The sequence below is a fragment of the Stegodyphus dumicola genome, chromosome X2 (genome assembly GCF_044657685.1).
Source record: "Stegodyphus dumicola isolate Sdum_Otavi_A_Nest chromosome X2, ASM4465768v1".
Lineage (NCBI taxonomy): Eukaryota > Metazoa > Arthropoda > Arachnida > Araneae > Eresidae > Stegodyphus > Stegodyphus dumicola.
In genome coordinates, this window is record NC_140781.1 from 16,294,850 (window position 1) to 16,311,148 (window position 16,299).

A 16,299-nucleotide genomic window follows, 5' to 3' on the forward strand; every position below is an offset into this window, starting at 1 on the left:
CTGCTAATATATATTTTTTTATTTTTCTCGAGGGTATACAAATTAATATTTTCTTTTGCCCTCAGCATCAGGATAGAGAATAAAGGATTAGAAGGGTTTTAAGACGTTTTCATCAAATTAACATATTTACTAGAGTTTTAATCATAGGCTTATGTACAAGGATTTTATCATTGCACTCTATTGCTCGTTGTTTGTAGTATTACAGACATTCAATGCAATACAGCGAACATCGGTCGAATTTGAAAACAATGGTTTAAAGAATGAAAAACGAATTGGCGTTCTTAGGCCTGAAGATGTAAAAGCATAGATAGACGCATTCAATATGATGCAATAAAAGCCCATCATTCTACGTCTGCATTATGTATGTACGTTCACATCAGAGCTGCCTAAAGAGAGAAATAGCACAACAGGGTCTCAAGACCCTGTTGTGCTATTTATCCTGTCGCGGACGCCACAACGTCACGTTTTGCCTTCGGACATCAGAAGAAATAATAATGGAAATGAGTGTAATCAGTTATTCAATGAAACATCTCGTTAAAGCACAAACAGTTTATTTACAAATCTAGTAAGTGACAACTGCAGTTTTTACATCTGAAACAACACTAAAAAATTAATGGGTGGCAAATGCAATACCTTTGAAAAAGGGATCATTCCGTGTTTTCTCTTAATTTCATTTTGCTCGGAAATTTTCTTTTTGCTTCAGATCTTAGATTTTATTTATTCAGGATCCGTAAATGAGAATTATAAACGAAACAGCTAAATTTCTCAACAAATTTAATATTTTAATTTAGATAATTGTAATTCGGAGAAGAAAAATTGAAAAAATTTTTTAAAATATCTAAATTATTCCCTCACTGCTGAAATGCAAAGAAATTTGCTTTTATTTTATGTAGATAAAATAAGTCAGAATCTAAAAGTAAAAAAACAAACAATTACAAAACTGGTCAAAATTTGTTGAGATAAAATCAGGAAGATGAAATTAGTCATCATTTTTTTTCAAAAATGTAAACAAAACAATTTGCTAATTTTAGTTAGCGGTTTTGCACCCTGTTCTAATATATTTAATCGCTTAAAATCGCAAATATTGAACGTTCAACGAACAATTATATAGCATGACTTTAAAATTGTACGCATAATTAACGTATTAACTATATATGTATAATTAAAAGAATTTATTGAGAAACACAACCTTTCTTAATTTCTGTAGCATCGGAAAACCTCAATTAAGCACCGAATTCAATATATTTGTCTTTCAACGTTATGTACCAAATCTAAATTTTATCTTGAATGAAAGAATAGAAAAGTAATTTCTAACGTCTTTTATTAAACAGAGAATTGTAATCTAAAAGCCTGACTTTAGCATAAACCACTGAATGAAGGTAACGGAATTCGCCTCTTTTATTTAGTTATATTACGGGAGAGTGTGAGTTATAACAGAGCGTCACAAAATGTAAACATTTCAGCTTTCGTTTCTCCCGTTACCATGAATGAAATATCATATATGTTTACATAGTTGAGTTCTAAGGAACGAAGATAATTTTCTCTCTACACTTATGACTGATTCTGAGCAAATTTGCTTGTCTTTTATTAAAACTCAAAAATGAGTTTTAAAATTAATTCTAACAGTTTTCTAACTGTTCGCTTTCTAAATTTTTCTATTTCTAACTAATTTCCTAACTGTTCGCTTCTTTACCTAACTGCTGGTAACTAATGCTTCGTTTACTGAAATATGAAACTGCTTTCTGTTTTATTTTACTTTAAACTACTTTATTTCGCTTTTTTTAGTAGACTTTCCTTCTCTTTTTTTGCTTCTTCAAGCAAAATTATTAATTTTATTTATCTAGTTAGATTAGGTTATTTAATTACGGCAAAGCCTCGAGGGCTATCTGCCTATGGGGAGGGATGCCTTCGTGGAGGACTTTTCTAAGGAAAACTGGCTCGTATATATGTTACACACGGGAAAAACCACGAAAACACACATGCAGCCAGCCCATTCGCGGGATTCGAACCGCGGACTGAATTACCAGTGTTCAGCGACACCGCTCGGCCGCTGGTGGGCTTTATTTATCTAGTACTTACGAACCTATATATAAACATACTTGCGCACGTACATACGTACATACCTACCTACATACATAATTTCCTACTTTATCACATAATGTTCTACTTTATTACATAATGTTCTACTTTATTACATAAGTCCCATTTTATTTTACATAACATTAGGACTTAAAGTTCTAATTTTAATCTACCTTTCTATCCTAAAATAGTAATACTGTTACGTGCGTACGGGTTCGTAATAAATTGAATACACAAGTCTGATAAAAAGTCGATAAAATTTATTCTTATCACAAGAAATAAAACAAAATGCTGAAATTCCTCCTCACAGATATTCGTACAATATCACAATATCGCACAGTAGTTATATTTTGAATTACTAAAACGTTAAATAGAACTCAAGCCAAAAATCGGAGAAAGCTAGTCCGATCTCACTGCGAATTCGCTACAAACTTAGTAAACAACTGAACTGAGATGTTTTTCTACGGCTTTTATAAACTTTTTAATCATGCACAAGAACATTCTGGTATTTTCTCGAGGTTTCTGGAAAGCAAAAGAGTACAATTACGAGATATACGTCCATTTACATGTTAAATGCTCGTGCTCCTGTTACTTTTCGGGGTAGCTTTCTCTTTCTAAAACTCGTCACGCGCTGCATTGCATGTGGAAATAAAACAATTTTAATTACAATTCTACTAAAAAATAGCTAAATGGATACAAAATCCGTAATAATATGTTTATGAATCACTGTAAACAGCGTCATTTCAGAATTAATCCTTGTCATATGAGCGTTACACAATGCCGCTTCCGCCATGAATAATGTTTTAATTGGCGAGTTAAAATTTTCACCAGCTGACAGAAGTAAACTGGACCATAACTTCGGTACTGTCAACCTCGAGCTGTGTTACAATTTGAGAATTTCTTCGCAGCTTTCTTGTGCTGTTAAAACGGCATCCGCTGCTTCGCTTATAATTATAGTTTTTGTGCCAATTATAATTTTGTGAATAAGTGATAAATCATATGATCGCTTCAAGATTGTTTTGTCAACAAGAAATAAACACGCTTAAAACGGCCATGAGTGCTAGTACCGAGTTTACGCACAAGCTCCGTCCCCATTTTAAAATAACATCCAGCATCACCTCTACGCCAGCCATCTCAAAATTGACATTCATATTTATTACGTATATATAACCTACATATATAATATACATAAATCTTTATATATCGAATACATAAGGTAAAATTCTAACTTTAATTTGCATTCACCTCTTAAATGTCCTTTGTAATTTAGTTGCTGTGACTTGTCTCATTTGTCTGTCTGTAACATCAGAACAACATCAGATGAGGAGCGCAGGATTGCGTCTGCCACTGACATACCATCTTAAGCATTTTATAAGTAACAGTATAATTTTGCCTAGTTTTGTCTCGATTTTGAAGGACAATTCACTTTAGTAGGAGTCCAAGTGAATCTCATCTCTCTTCGCCTACCACCAAACCACTCAAGAGATTTTTATTGCTCGCCATGTTGTTTTAAGTGCCCTGCCTTGACACTGTGCACTGTTTCTTAAGTGACGCAAAGACACTGTACATTTACAACAATCTAAGCGCTTTCTCCGAGATTCGAACCCGAGCCTAGCAATACAGTAGCCAGCAACGGTAATCAATACATCTACCAAAGCGGTTTTTAAATTTAGTTTCTTCCATTTTCTTAGGCGTAGTGATAATAATAACGCATACAATTAAATAACCAACTATATAGGAATTAAGAAGAAATGAGACCACTATTTTCATTTGGTCTCTTCTCGAGGTTTTTTCGTGCTGCTAGATGTCATTTGCGGCTTTTCCTTTTGCCATTGGGAGGTTCGAATCCCGCGAACGGGCTGGCTGCATGGGCGTTTTCGTGGTTTTCCCCGTGTGTAACGTGTATACGAGCCAGTTTCCCTTAGAAAGTCCTCCACGAAGGCATCCCTCCTCTTAGGCAGATAGCCCTAGTGTGCTTTGCCATAATTAAATACACCACACCACACCACACCTTTTGCCATTGGTGTCAGTATGCGAAACCTGAGTCTGTATTACTGTATTAGTCTGAGATGCTTAAAGGAAAGGAACGTGTCAACTGGTCATGAGTGCCTCCATTGTATAGAATCCAGCTTTTATCATCTCTATCTATGTCAAGCTCATAATTTTAATTTTGTTTAGAAATTTATATGCTTTTTCGAAACAGCGAAATTAAAATCGTGGACATTTCAATCATAACTAAAGCACGTAACTCAAATTTAAAAATTAAAAGTTTATTTACTAGTTAAGTGTTACGGAGAAGTAATGCAATTTCCATTCAGAATATATAAAATGAGATACGAAGATATTTCAAACGATACTTGACAACTGTCAGATAATAAATTTCCAATTTTCTTTTGCGACAAGCATATGCTAGACATAAATCAGGAAAGTGGAAGTTGAAAGCAAATATTTCATTTTTTGTGAACATTCATAATGATTAAATTTTGAAGAGCTGGTAGTTGTAATTTTCAAGGAACTTCCTAGTTATATGTTTTTTTTCCTCTTTGCACGAACACATATTTGCAGGCGTCTGATGATCATTACATTTTGTTTTGTCAATTTTTTTATTTTACATTGGACTCATGAATACCGGTGAAGTTTCAATATGTTCATTAGCGCACTTGCCCCTCCCCTTCTTTTGGAAGGTGCTGTCCTGAAGAACTAAGCAAGAATTAAACACATTACAAAATGTTTGCGCCGGAACGCGCAGCACAGGTTAACAGTGGTTCATCTTTAAATGCGGTGAAAGTGAAACTGCGAATATACATTATGAAATATGTGGTTGTATTGATTTACTCTACTTTATTCTGCGAAATATGCCTATAAATATACGCATCAAATGTCCATGGCTGCTTTCTTTCTATACATCCAAACTTCCATTACCATCATCATCTACGAGCAGCTCAAATCTTTCATTATATTAATAACCCTCTGTTTAAAATAGTAATGTCGTGAATTGAGAAACCTGATGTGGACACCACATTACTTGTACGGCTTATTAAATTATACATATTTTTTGCTGCATTTCATTTAAACTTATTTCCTCGAATTTCATTAGAGATACATTTCTCATTCAAGTAATTCAATTCACACTTCGTGATAATGCAAAAATACATAAAAACTGAAAATATCCTTATTAAAATTACAAATACAGAAAAACACCAAATACAGTTAAAACAGTTAAAAAAAACATTTTACAATCAAAATTAGAGTTTCTACTCAAAAACAAGCAATTCGGCCAGAAGGCAAGAAGGCAGACTTTTCAGTGCACAAAACGGAAAGTTTATTTTTGGCTCCACTCGGCAAAAACACACTAAAGGTGCAGAAATTAACTTAATTCATTTCTCATTTAATTAAATCAGTTCTCACTTCACGAAAAGGAAAAAATACATAAAAACTCAAAGCATCTTCGTTAAAAATTTAAATATAAAGAAAAACATTACACAACAAATACAGTTTAAAAAAAATATAATTAAAATTAGACTTTCTACGCAAAAACAAGCAATTCGGCCAGCGGGCAAGAAGGCAGATTTTTCGGTGCACAAACCTCAACGTTTACATTTGTTTTGTGCAAACTAAAGTTCTTTATATTTCCACTTGGCAATAAAACACTGAAGATGCAGAAACTGACTTAATTCAGTATTCTTCTAAGTTTCAAATGTAAACAAATATGGTTGCCATGCTAAAAAAAATTAGGCCGAGCTGCACTTAAACAACTTTTAAATTGTTGATAATTCTACATTAACTAAAGGCTAACTAAAGGCGTAAAAACCTTAACCGAAAGATAAGAACAACATAATTCAATCATTTTTAAAGCAAAAAATGCACAATTTACCATAATATACGAGTATAAAACTGAGTCACAGATCCGACTTTTAAGTTTCTAGTATATATATATTGGTGTGGCCGATTGCAACTAAAAATGGAGGTGCACAACGACATCTTATAGCAGTCCTATGTACAAAATTTCAAAGTTCTGAGGCTACTCGTTTTTGAGTTATGCGAGATGCATACATACGTACGTATAAACGAACGTACAGACATCGCGAAAAAAATCTCTTCTGAATCCATTTTAAATCAATTTTATAATCCGTTTGGAGAAAAAGAGTCCTTTATTCTGCGCTTACGTGCAGATGTCACGCAAAAACATGGTTAAATTGTATTCGAAAGCGGTCGAAATAAATATTTTCTTTGAAATGTGATACCCAAAATTTTCCGCGAGTATAATACTTCCTTTACTTTGTACAAGGAAATAAAAAGGAAGAGTGAAAAATTGCATAACTGATACTTTTTTAATTATTGTTGTTTTAAAACAGAATGAAAGGTTTGTTTTATAATTTGCAAAATTTCCAAGTTTTGAAGCTATAATTTATTTTTATGTTGAAATTTTAAAGTAACGGGCAAGGTAAAAAAAAAAAAATCGAGGGAATTTTGGAAACTTAATCAGAAAATGTTGATACATTGCGTTAGAGATTCGGAATAAACGAGAATTTTCGACTTTATTTGATAGCAAAACAGTTAAATTCTGAGATTACAAGTTTTTTCGTCAAGCAAAGGTATTGAGAAAAATTTACTAAAAAATCGTTTCAACATTAAATTAAGAAACTTGCTAACATATATATATTTTGGTGTATTTGGTGTATTTAATTATGGCAAAGCACACGAGGGCTATCTGCCTAAGGGAAGGGATGCCTTCGTGGAGGACTTTCTAAGGGAAACTGGCTCGTATACACGTTGCACATGGGGAAAACTACGAAAACGCCCATACAGATAGCCCGTTCGCGGGATTCTAACCTCGGACCGAACTACCAGTGTTCAGGGACTTTACCGCTCAGCCACTAGTGGGCAACATATATATATATATGCATATGTAGAGAAAGGATTGATTTTAGAACAAAGAAAAGGAGATAAGTGTAATGCTTTGCCTACTGTGTGTTAAATAACGACAAACTGATTGAAGTTATACCAAGACTGTAATTGTAAATATTTTATAATCAAAATGCTTTTAATACTACTGACCAAATGCTTTAGCAGTATGTTTTGTCCTTTGAAATGTTAGTCAGTTTCGAACATTTTATAAAATTTTGAATGCAGAAGGAACTTAATACGTTTTTAGTATATCATTCTTCAGCTTTAAAAGCTTTACAGACGATCCGATTGAGCTTCTTAAAGTCATAATATCGAGATAAGAGTAGGGCTTCAAAATCTCAATAAAATGTTGAAAAGAAGCTTTGCTGAACCCAGAACAAATCAATAAAACAGGCATTTAAAAAAAAAATACCCGAGCAGCTATATGCCTTTGGGAATGCGATATTACATTTGACTGTTACTGTAGTTCTTGCAACAAAAATAGATGCTTAAAACCAAGGAAACCAGTTTATCGCAAATACTATCAACATGGTTGGTTGGTTGGTAACGGAGGACGGGGACGCCTGATGTCTAACAGAGGTAAACAGGCATGTGTCCCGCGCCCTCCACTAACCAGGAACAACTCCCTGGGGCCTCAAGAGGCCGCCTCGGGAGCTTTTTAGGATGTTAACAAGATCATTTACATGGCCATACAAGGGCAGATTGCATTCGTTTTACCGTTTTGACATTTGTTGTTGCAATTTGCTATGGTAATTTTGCACATTCACAATAAAATTCTAATAAAATACAAATTAAATATACAGATACAAAAATACAGTTACAAAATAATAGGATCAAAATACAGGCTCATAGGGAAAAAAAATAAATAATAAAAAAATAAATAAATAAATAAATAAAAATAAAATAAAATAAAATAAAATAAAATAAATAAATAAAAATTAAAAAAAAAAATTAGTATTATGCATATACAGAAGAGGAAATGTTAAATACATTTGATTGTGCATTATTTGAAAGGTGTCTGTAATAGGGACTTATGTAAATTTTAGGAGTAGTCTTATGTGTCTGAGAATGTGGAACTGCATGCTGACTTAGTGTATCATGTCTTGAGAGTTTTGGTTAATGAGGAGAGCACAAATCTTGGCCCATTCTCTTGAGCTTGTTAACAACTTTGCAAATTGTATTTACTGCCGGTTTGTGCTTTATAAGGAAGCGGTGATAAGCTTCACTATTGTTGATAGGAAGAGGGAGGTGATTTCCTGCTGTCAGATGGCATTCAAAAACATAGTGGTCTGGGGAGCCTTCCGCTCCGCAGGCGCATATGTCCGTGGTTGTTATGCCATGTCTATTGAAGTAGGTCGGGAATGGGCCGTGTCCCGTAATATAAGCCGTAAGAGGAGCTATTGCAATGTTGCGTTCAGTGCTGACTTTCGGGAGATAGCTGTATGTACGTCTTCCAGTTGTGCAGTGCGTCCAGTCTTCCTGCCAAAGATTTAGGCCTTGACCCCGTAATAGCCCTTTGAGGTAGGAAGGAGGGGCTGGGATTGTGATTTTTTCAGCTTCTGGATCAGTGGCTGCTTGCTTGGCCAGGCTATCAGCTGCTTCATTCCCCTATTTTCTGCATGTGCCTTGATCCATGTTAAGGAGAGATGTTTCTGCGGGTTGCGCTGTAAAAGTTGTTGTAATTTGATGATCAAGGGCGAGGTGTGGTTGTGATTATCTAGTGCTAGAAGCGTTGACATACTGTCAGTGAAAATTTTCGCCCGTTCTATATTATTATTGAAAATGTAATCTACCGCGGTTATAATTGCTTGCACCTCCGCCTGGAACACACTGTTGTTTAAGTCAAGGCGTCCTTTCCATACATGGATGATTCTTCCTTTGTCATAGTGTGCAAAGGCGCTGCCTACTCCATCTTCCTGCTTAGAGCCGTCGGTGTATATTTGCGTATCCCTTGAAACTCGCGTCATTGACAGTGGCTGTATCCGTGAGATGTTAATTCTTATTCCTGTGCCTTTACGTGCAGGATGAGTGTGAAGAGTGTTACCTGGGCTTTGAAATTGCAGAGGGCTGTATGTTATGTTGCCAAATGTTGCATCTTTGCGGAGGTATATGAGGGTGGTGTACACTGCCTCTTGTTCTGCCCGTATGTGGAGTGGAATGAGCCCTGCAAGGACTGTCGCTGAGCTGGTGGCTGTGGTGCGGTACGCTTTACAGAGATTCAGGGCGAATGGTGGTTGAAGAGATGTAAGATGTTTGATCTTTCGTCCTCCCATCGGTTGGGCCCATACGGCAGCAGCATACAAGACTATTTTTTCAGCTACCACATGGTAGAGGATCTTCTGAATATGATGATTCTGACCCCAGTTTTTACCTTGGAAGGCGCGGGCCTTTCTGGCAATAGCTGATGTTTTGTTTTTTAGTTCTTGGATGTGAGGGATCCAGGTTAGTTTTTTATCCCAGATTACACCTAGGTATTTTAGCGTTTGGACAATCTTTATGTTGGCTCCTTGTAGTTTGATGCAGGGGCGGCGCGTTGGATTCGTGCCTGCTTTGGGTATTATTATTGCTGATGACTTTGCGGTAGAGATTGTAAGCTTTAAGTTGCTGCAGATATTGGCGAGGAGGGAGCAGACTTCGATGCCGTTTTTCTCGAGCTCCGCACGAGTGCGACCTTTGACAAGAAGAGCTGCGTCGTCTGCGTAGGCGATGACACTTGTATGTCGTGGCCAGTTTGCATCCAGTCCAGAGTTGAATGTTAAATTCCAGAGAATCGGTCCAGCACAAGAGCCTTGGGGACATCCTCTTTCTTGCACTTTGAAGGTAGTGTCGTTGTTGATGGCTATGAGAAGACTACGATTCTCTAGATAACTACTAAAAACGCTGAAGAGGTTGGATGGACACTGTGCGTCTCGGAGGGCCTGTCTTATCGCTGGCCACCAGAGTGTGTCAAACGCACTCTGGAGGTCAATGGATATGGAAGCTGTATGGAAACCTGTGGTGCTATTGCGTTGAATTGTTTCACGAATTTTGCAAAGGGCATGCGTAGTAGACAGACCAGTGCGAAAGCCATACTGCCTGGGGCTGAGATGATTGTTGCTATGGAGATGATATTTTAGTCTGTTAACAATTAATTTCTCGTAAATTTTGCCCAGGGTTGGCAAAAGGCATATCGGGCGAAAAGAGCGCGGGTCTTGCGGGCTTTTATTCTTTTTCAGGAATAGGACAACTTGTCCTTTCTTGAATGCCTGCGGTAATATTTGGTTGTCAAACAGTTGGTTAAAGAATTTGTAGAAGAAGGAGGGACGTGCTTTGTATGCAACTTTGATGATGCTATAGTCCAAGCCGTCTGGACCGGGGGCCTTTTTCAGGAGTAGGTGTTGGAAAATTTGCTTGACTTCCTTGTCACTAAATGGTATATCATGTGGAGTCGGTGGGATGGTGGTATTCATGCGAACAATTTTCTGTGCTGGCGTATCTTCCTCCGCGTTGTCTGTGGGGAAGACTTCGTTGAGGATTGTGGTGGCTGTATTTTGTACTGGATTGTCGTTGCTTGTATTTGGTGGCTGCATGAAGATTTGAGCTGGCTGATATATTTTACTTGAGGCTAGCTTGTGGAGGATTCCATACGGATTGCTGTTTTCGGTGCAAAATTTCCTCCAACTGGTAATTTTGGCCGCTAGTATGTTGTTTTTGTAAAGAGCTCGCTCCTTGCGGAATGTCGCCAATAGTTGGATTTTTCTGTCTTCTTTGGTGGTGGAACGTATGCGGCGTCTGATAGCTCTGCATTTTTGCCGTTGTTGTCTGAGCTCTTTCGTCCACCACTTAACTCCTTGTATTTTCTTCGCTGCGCGTGTGGGGAGTAGTTCACTACAGGCTGCTTTAAGGTTTTCAAGTAGTCGGTCTGTGAAAATCTCCATGCCTTCTGGGCTGTTGTGAAGCGCAAGGTTGTTTTCCTCATTACTTAAGATGCGTGTGAAGGAGCGACTGAGGGGGCGGATCCTCTTGCCTGGAAGCCTGTACCTACGTAGGACTGTGATTTTCGTGTCACAGTTTATGAGAAAGTGAAGGTATTTGTGATCGGAGCAGCTCTCATCATCGACCACAGTCCAGTCTTGCACTAGGTTTGCGATGCTGCTTGAACAGAGGGTGAGATCTGGCCAGCCCACATGATAGGTATTATCAAATGTAGGTGGGGAATCGGATGTATTTAATAGATGAATGTTATTGGCTGCCAGAAAGTCCTCAAGCTCCTGTCCCTTCGTCGTAGTATCTGCATATCCCCATATGGTGTTATGCGCATTAAAATCACCACTAAGAAGCAGAGGGGTTGAAGGGCATCGTTGTATGGTGTCAAGAATGTATGAGGTGGTGCCAGTGATACTGTCCGTTGGGGAAGAGTAAATTGAAGCTATTATGTACTGTGCGTTATTGAATGCTAGTAAGATGGCAACGAAGTCTCGTTCTTGCTTGATGACTATTGAAGACCAGGATGGGTTGGTGCATGCTATTGCGGCTCTGGGGGATTTTCCGTTAGTTTCTGATTTACGCTGATAGACTTTCCACGATATGGGAAGGCTTGCTACTTGACCCTCTCTACAATAAGGTTCCTGTATCAGGAGTAGATCTGCATCGTAGGATGTTGCATGAATGACTGCTTGAGATGTCGCTGCCTGCGCTCTTTGTAGATTAATCTGGACGCATTTTATGGGGCTAAATGTTACTTGGTTGTTGTGGTCTCTAGGCATAGATTGATGGATGTCTGCAGTGCTATTACTCATAGGTTGTGCTGCGTTTGATTCTTTCAACGTACCTGCTGTAGGTGGGACAGGAGATGTCATAGGCGGGGTGGGCGCAGGATATTTTGTTATTACTTCTGTAGTTATAGTCTGCACAGTTGATGCAGGTGGCCATCCCGGATTTGCAGTTCTTGACGTTGTGGCTTCCGGAGCAGTACGCACAGTAGACTTTGTTCTTGCAGTCTTGCTGCGTGTGCCCGAATTCCTGGCACTGGAAGCATCGTCTGGTGTTGAAGAATTCAGCAATTCGGTGCACTCTCCAGCCAAGATACAATCTGGGGTATTGCATGATGCGGTGGAAGGCTGATGGCTGACATTCCAGCACCCATTTGACGCCATTTGCTTTATCTTTTAGCCGGTATAAGACTTTTGTAGTGCTGCTGGTAAGGTTGTGTTCAGAGCCTAGTGCCCGTTCAATGTCCTCCTTGGTGACGTCTAGTTTTACGTCGTGGATTGCGACTCTAGGTAGTCTGACTGCTGGCAGTTTTGTTTTGGCAAATTGTTTGCCTTGCGTGCTTTCTAGTGTCTTTGTGAGGTGGGTGAGATCCTCTTTGGTGGCGCAGTCAACAGCAATCCCCTCCTTCTGGATATTTCTAACTGAGTGTATTTTTACACCTAGTGATGGGAGAGGGAATTTGGCGTTCAGGTGTTCCTTTAGTACTTTCCTTGTGGCGTTCGAGTCTTCTTTTGGGTAAATAAGAAGTGTGTGTTTCGTAGAATGTGATGCCACTTGCGCGTAGGAACGCTCGATAACCGGAGCTGCTGCTGGGTGTATTGTTGGTTGAGGTGGAGAGTAGGATAGTCCTGAATCAGTATTAACACCTGTGTTGGTTTTAGCTGGAGGTGGAGTGGCAGCAGGTCCTCTGGTGGCTAGAGTCCGGAAGGCCTCTAAAATGGCCAATAGTTTCTTTCTTTGCTCTGTCGGTAACAGGTACTTGTTATTTTTTGTACTGGTGCCAATGTCTTTGGCTTTCTCGTAGAGTGTATTAATCTTTTGTTCGTAATTAAGACTTTCAGTTAATACGATTGTTGCTGCGTCGAATTTGCAAAGGCGCACTGACGCTTCTGCATCAGGCATAGTGCTGGTTTGTGCTGGAAGGAATATGGGTGATGATGAAGTTGAGTATAGCAATCAAGGGGTATTTTGGTGTATTTACCAGTGTAGAAATGCCGCTAGATAAGTTGCATGAAAGTTGTATAAGTATACATAAGCACTGGTCATACACTGCTCGATCAGGATAGTGGGAATACTCTGCTCAATCTGGGAAAGTGACAAGTAATGCAAGTAATACTCTACTCAATCAAATATGACAGAAAACACACTGCTCATTTAAAACAGTAGCAGTAGAGCTGTACACTTCTTAATTAGTAAAGATCAATTAAAAGTCTATGGGCCGTATAATAAAGGTATAGAACATAATATCACACAGAATACAAGCACTGAAACTATTCTCTGTATAAAAATTAATTCAATCAAATTATTATTATTAGCTAGAAGTAAATAACACAAAATATCAGCATAAATACTTAATTAGCTAAATTATTGTAAGCCAGAATTATATAATTATACAACACATTAGGGGGAAAACTTGATTAATTAAATTTTTGTAAGCTAGAAATACATTACACAAGATACTAGCACTTACTGATATATAAACACTCACAGATATAAGTATGGTAAAATGTATAAAACAGGAAAATATACAAGATACGATCACTGAATCAAATATGACTGAATTAAATATGACAAATACTCTGCTCAATCAAATATGACAGGTAACACACTGCTCAATTAATAAAGTAGCAGTAGCGCTGTACACTGCTTAATTAGTAAAGATCAATGAATAAGTCTATGGGCCGCATAATAAAGGTATAGAACATGATATCACACAGAATATAAGCGCTGAAACTATTCTCTGTATAAAAACTAAATCAATTAAATTATTATTATTAGCTAGAAGTATATAACACAAAATATCAGCATAAATACTTAATTAGTTAAATTATTGTAAGCCATAGTTATATAACGCACATCAAGGGGAAAAAAAAAAAAACTAGCACTTACTGATATATAAACACTCACAAATATAAGTATAGTTAAATGTATAAAACAGGAAAATATACAAGATATGATCACTGAAACGAATCCTTGCAAAACTGCTAATATTTAGGAGGGTGGTATGCAGGATTAAGGAATGAATACGCAGCTAATTTACCAGCTTCTTATTGAACGCACAAAATCATAAGTTTTAAACAGCTATTATTACCCTGATGCTATTTAGGTGACTGCTATTGTGTAAATGTAATGCAATCTTAATTATTGCTCGTAGGATTATCGGATATTTTGTTTACCGGATAATTAAAACAATCCTACCTTGATTACAGGGCTTCTTCTGCGCTTCCTTTGTTCTCTATGAAGTAAACACAATAATATTTATTAAGCACTAATAGTGCTGAGTACTACACACACACGCTGTAGAACACTGTATTCGCACAACACTATCATTGTATCACTAATTAGCTCACACTACTACGTTAATTGTTGGTTTCAGCTGAGAAAACCGAAGTTTCTGATTCGTACTGCTACGTCACACTGCTATGTGAATTGCTCTTTTCAGCTGGGAAATCCTTGGTCGTTTATCTTCTATGTATTTCATCTGTTGAATTAGGTAATCCAAAAGCGAAGGCACAACACAATTAGAACAGATCACTATAACGCACTAATGAGCACTACACTGTAAGAACTGATGTCAACACACTCACCATGATACACACTACGCTGTGAGAACTGATGTAACACACTAAGATGAATAATTAAGCTTTAAAAAAAAAAAAAAAAAAAAAAGTCGTAATTTGCGAACCACTAGTCAGAATATTATCAGATAAAGAAACTTGGATCCGTCTCGATGAGCAGAGATCAAAGATGCTAGCCCTCTCTTGGTACACTAATTAGTTCTACTATAAACACTGTGTATGAAAACGCCCACTTCTCTATTTTTGAAGCATTCTTTGCGGTCACTCCGTAGCGAATTCCGTTGGGGAGGGGGAGACGAGTGCAACGGCCTTTTGTTCAAGGTCAGAGTTCACAATCGCATTCCACACCGTGTGTAAAATCGCAAATTTAATAATATTAAATTCCCTAATTAATAGAACGACTTGAGCTTGGTCTTAAAATGCTCCTGGAAAGCTTACACATCCGATGGTAAAAGTTACTTGAAGATCCAATGAGCGGCGGCTCATATAGAACGGTGGAAAGTTGTAGCTTGCGTAATTACAATACTTTTGCCATTTCAGAGTTTTGAACAATCTGAAAATTCATAAATCATTTTCTATCAATCTCTCTATCACAAATCTGGTATCTTTGTAATCCTTAGATCTTCCTCTTAACGATAATGCGAAATTTGTATGCTTTAGCACAATAATTCCGCAAGATGAGCAGGCAAGAAGCGGAGCGATAAAAAACGCGTGCGTCTCCTCAGAAGGTTGAGGGGTCTCTTCAATACTATCAACATGACTGGATGATTTTTAATCTGTTGCTGTATTGTTTTAAGTTTACGACAATGATTTATTTATAACAAATGCAACTTAAATGTATTTTGCGAAACAAAATATTAAACTGTTTGTAGGTATTTTACATCATAAAAATTTCCTGTTCCTTTCTAGTTCATTTCCTCATTTTTTCTTAAATATTAAGTCTAAATTAATTTAATTTGATATACCCGTATTAATTTTATAAAAGATAAGTTTTTACAGTAGCCGGTTTTTTTCCTTGCTTTCATTCACAGTAATTCGCTCGAAAGTATTTCGTAAATTTTAGTTACAGGAGAGGAAACTGATATAGTGCCACTTCGTAACTATTATTTATGCTGAATACGGACGAGATTAGTTCCTTGTTTGCAAAATTACAACTAATTCTGTAAAAGAGTTCAGCTCCGCTGTTAGTTGACTGACTGTTGGGAGCCTTTAAAACGTACGCAAAATTATAACTTTACAAACTGAGACGCGTCTAAATATATAACTTATAAAACAATTAGAATTGTAAAAGACAGCTGTGTATTTATTTTCAAGCAGAATCTTTACGTTTTTGAGCTTACGTTATCTTAAGCCAAACCACAAATTGTGATTCTAATGAAGTCTTTGGTATTATTAAACTGATTGTTTTATAAGCTATTTATTCTTTCCCTACAGAATACTTTCTTTCACACTTACATATCTTAAGACAGGCAGTTTATCGCAAGACAATCTAAAAAGTAAAGGATTTAAATTTAGGACCTACATATTCAAAGTTTAATAATATATAAATTAATATAATATAAAATCTCTCTTTATGTATATAAAAATAGGCTGAAATGTTGGAGGTCTATTGATATTCTTTGAGGTGCGATGAAAATAGGTGCTAATGATGGAAGATTATTCAGAAATTATTCACACCATGGTGTCAAGTTCAATAACTTAACAAGGCAGCAGTCTGCTGTTGCAGACGTGTATAAGTTTACGTCAGTACCTTGTTAGATTA

General features: G+C 37.0%; 1 protein-coding gene across 1 annotated transcript in view; it reads right to left on the bottom strand.

Annotated features, from left to right (window-relative positions):
* LOC118188273 (uncharacterized) overlaps positions 1-15,263 on the bottom strand; it is a 68,212-nt gene extending 52,949 nt beyond the window's left edge. Inside the window, exon 1 of the mRNA XM_085809246.1 lies at positions 14,158-15,263. The gene's annotated coding sequence lies outside the window, so the exon portion shown is untranslated. The remainder of the gene's footprint in view (positions 1-14,157) is intronic.
* Between the last annotated feature and the right edge of the window lie 1,036 nt (positions 15,264-16,299).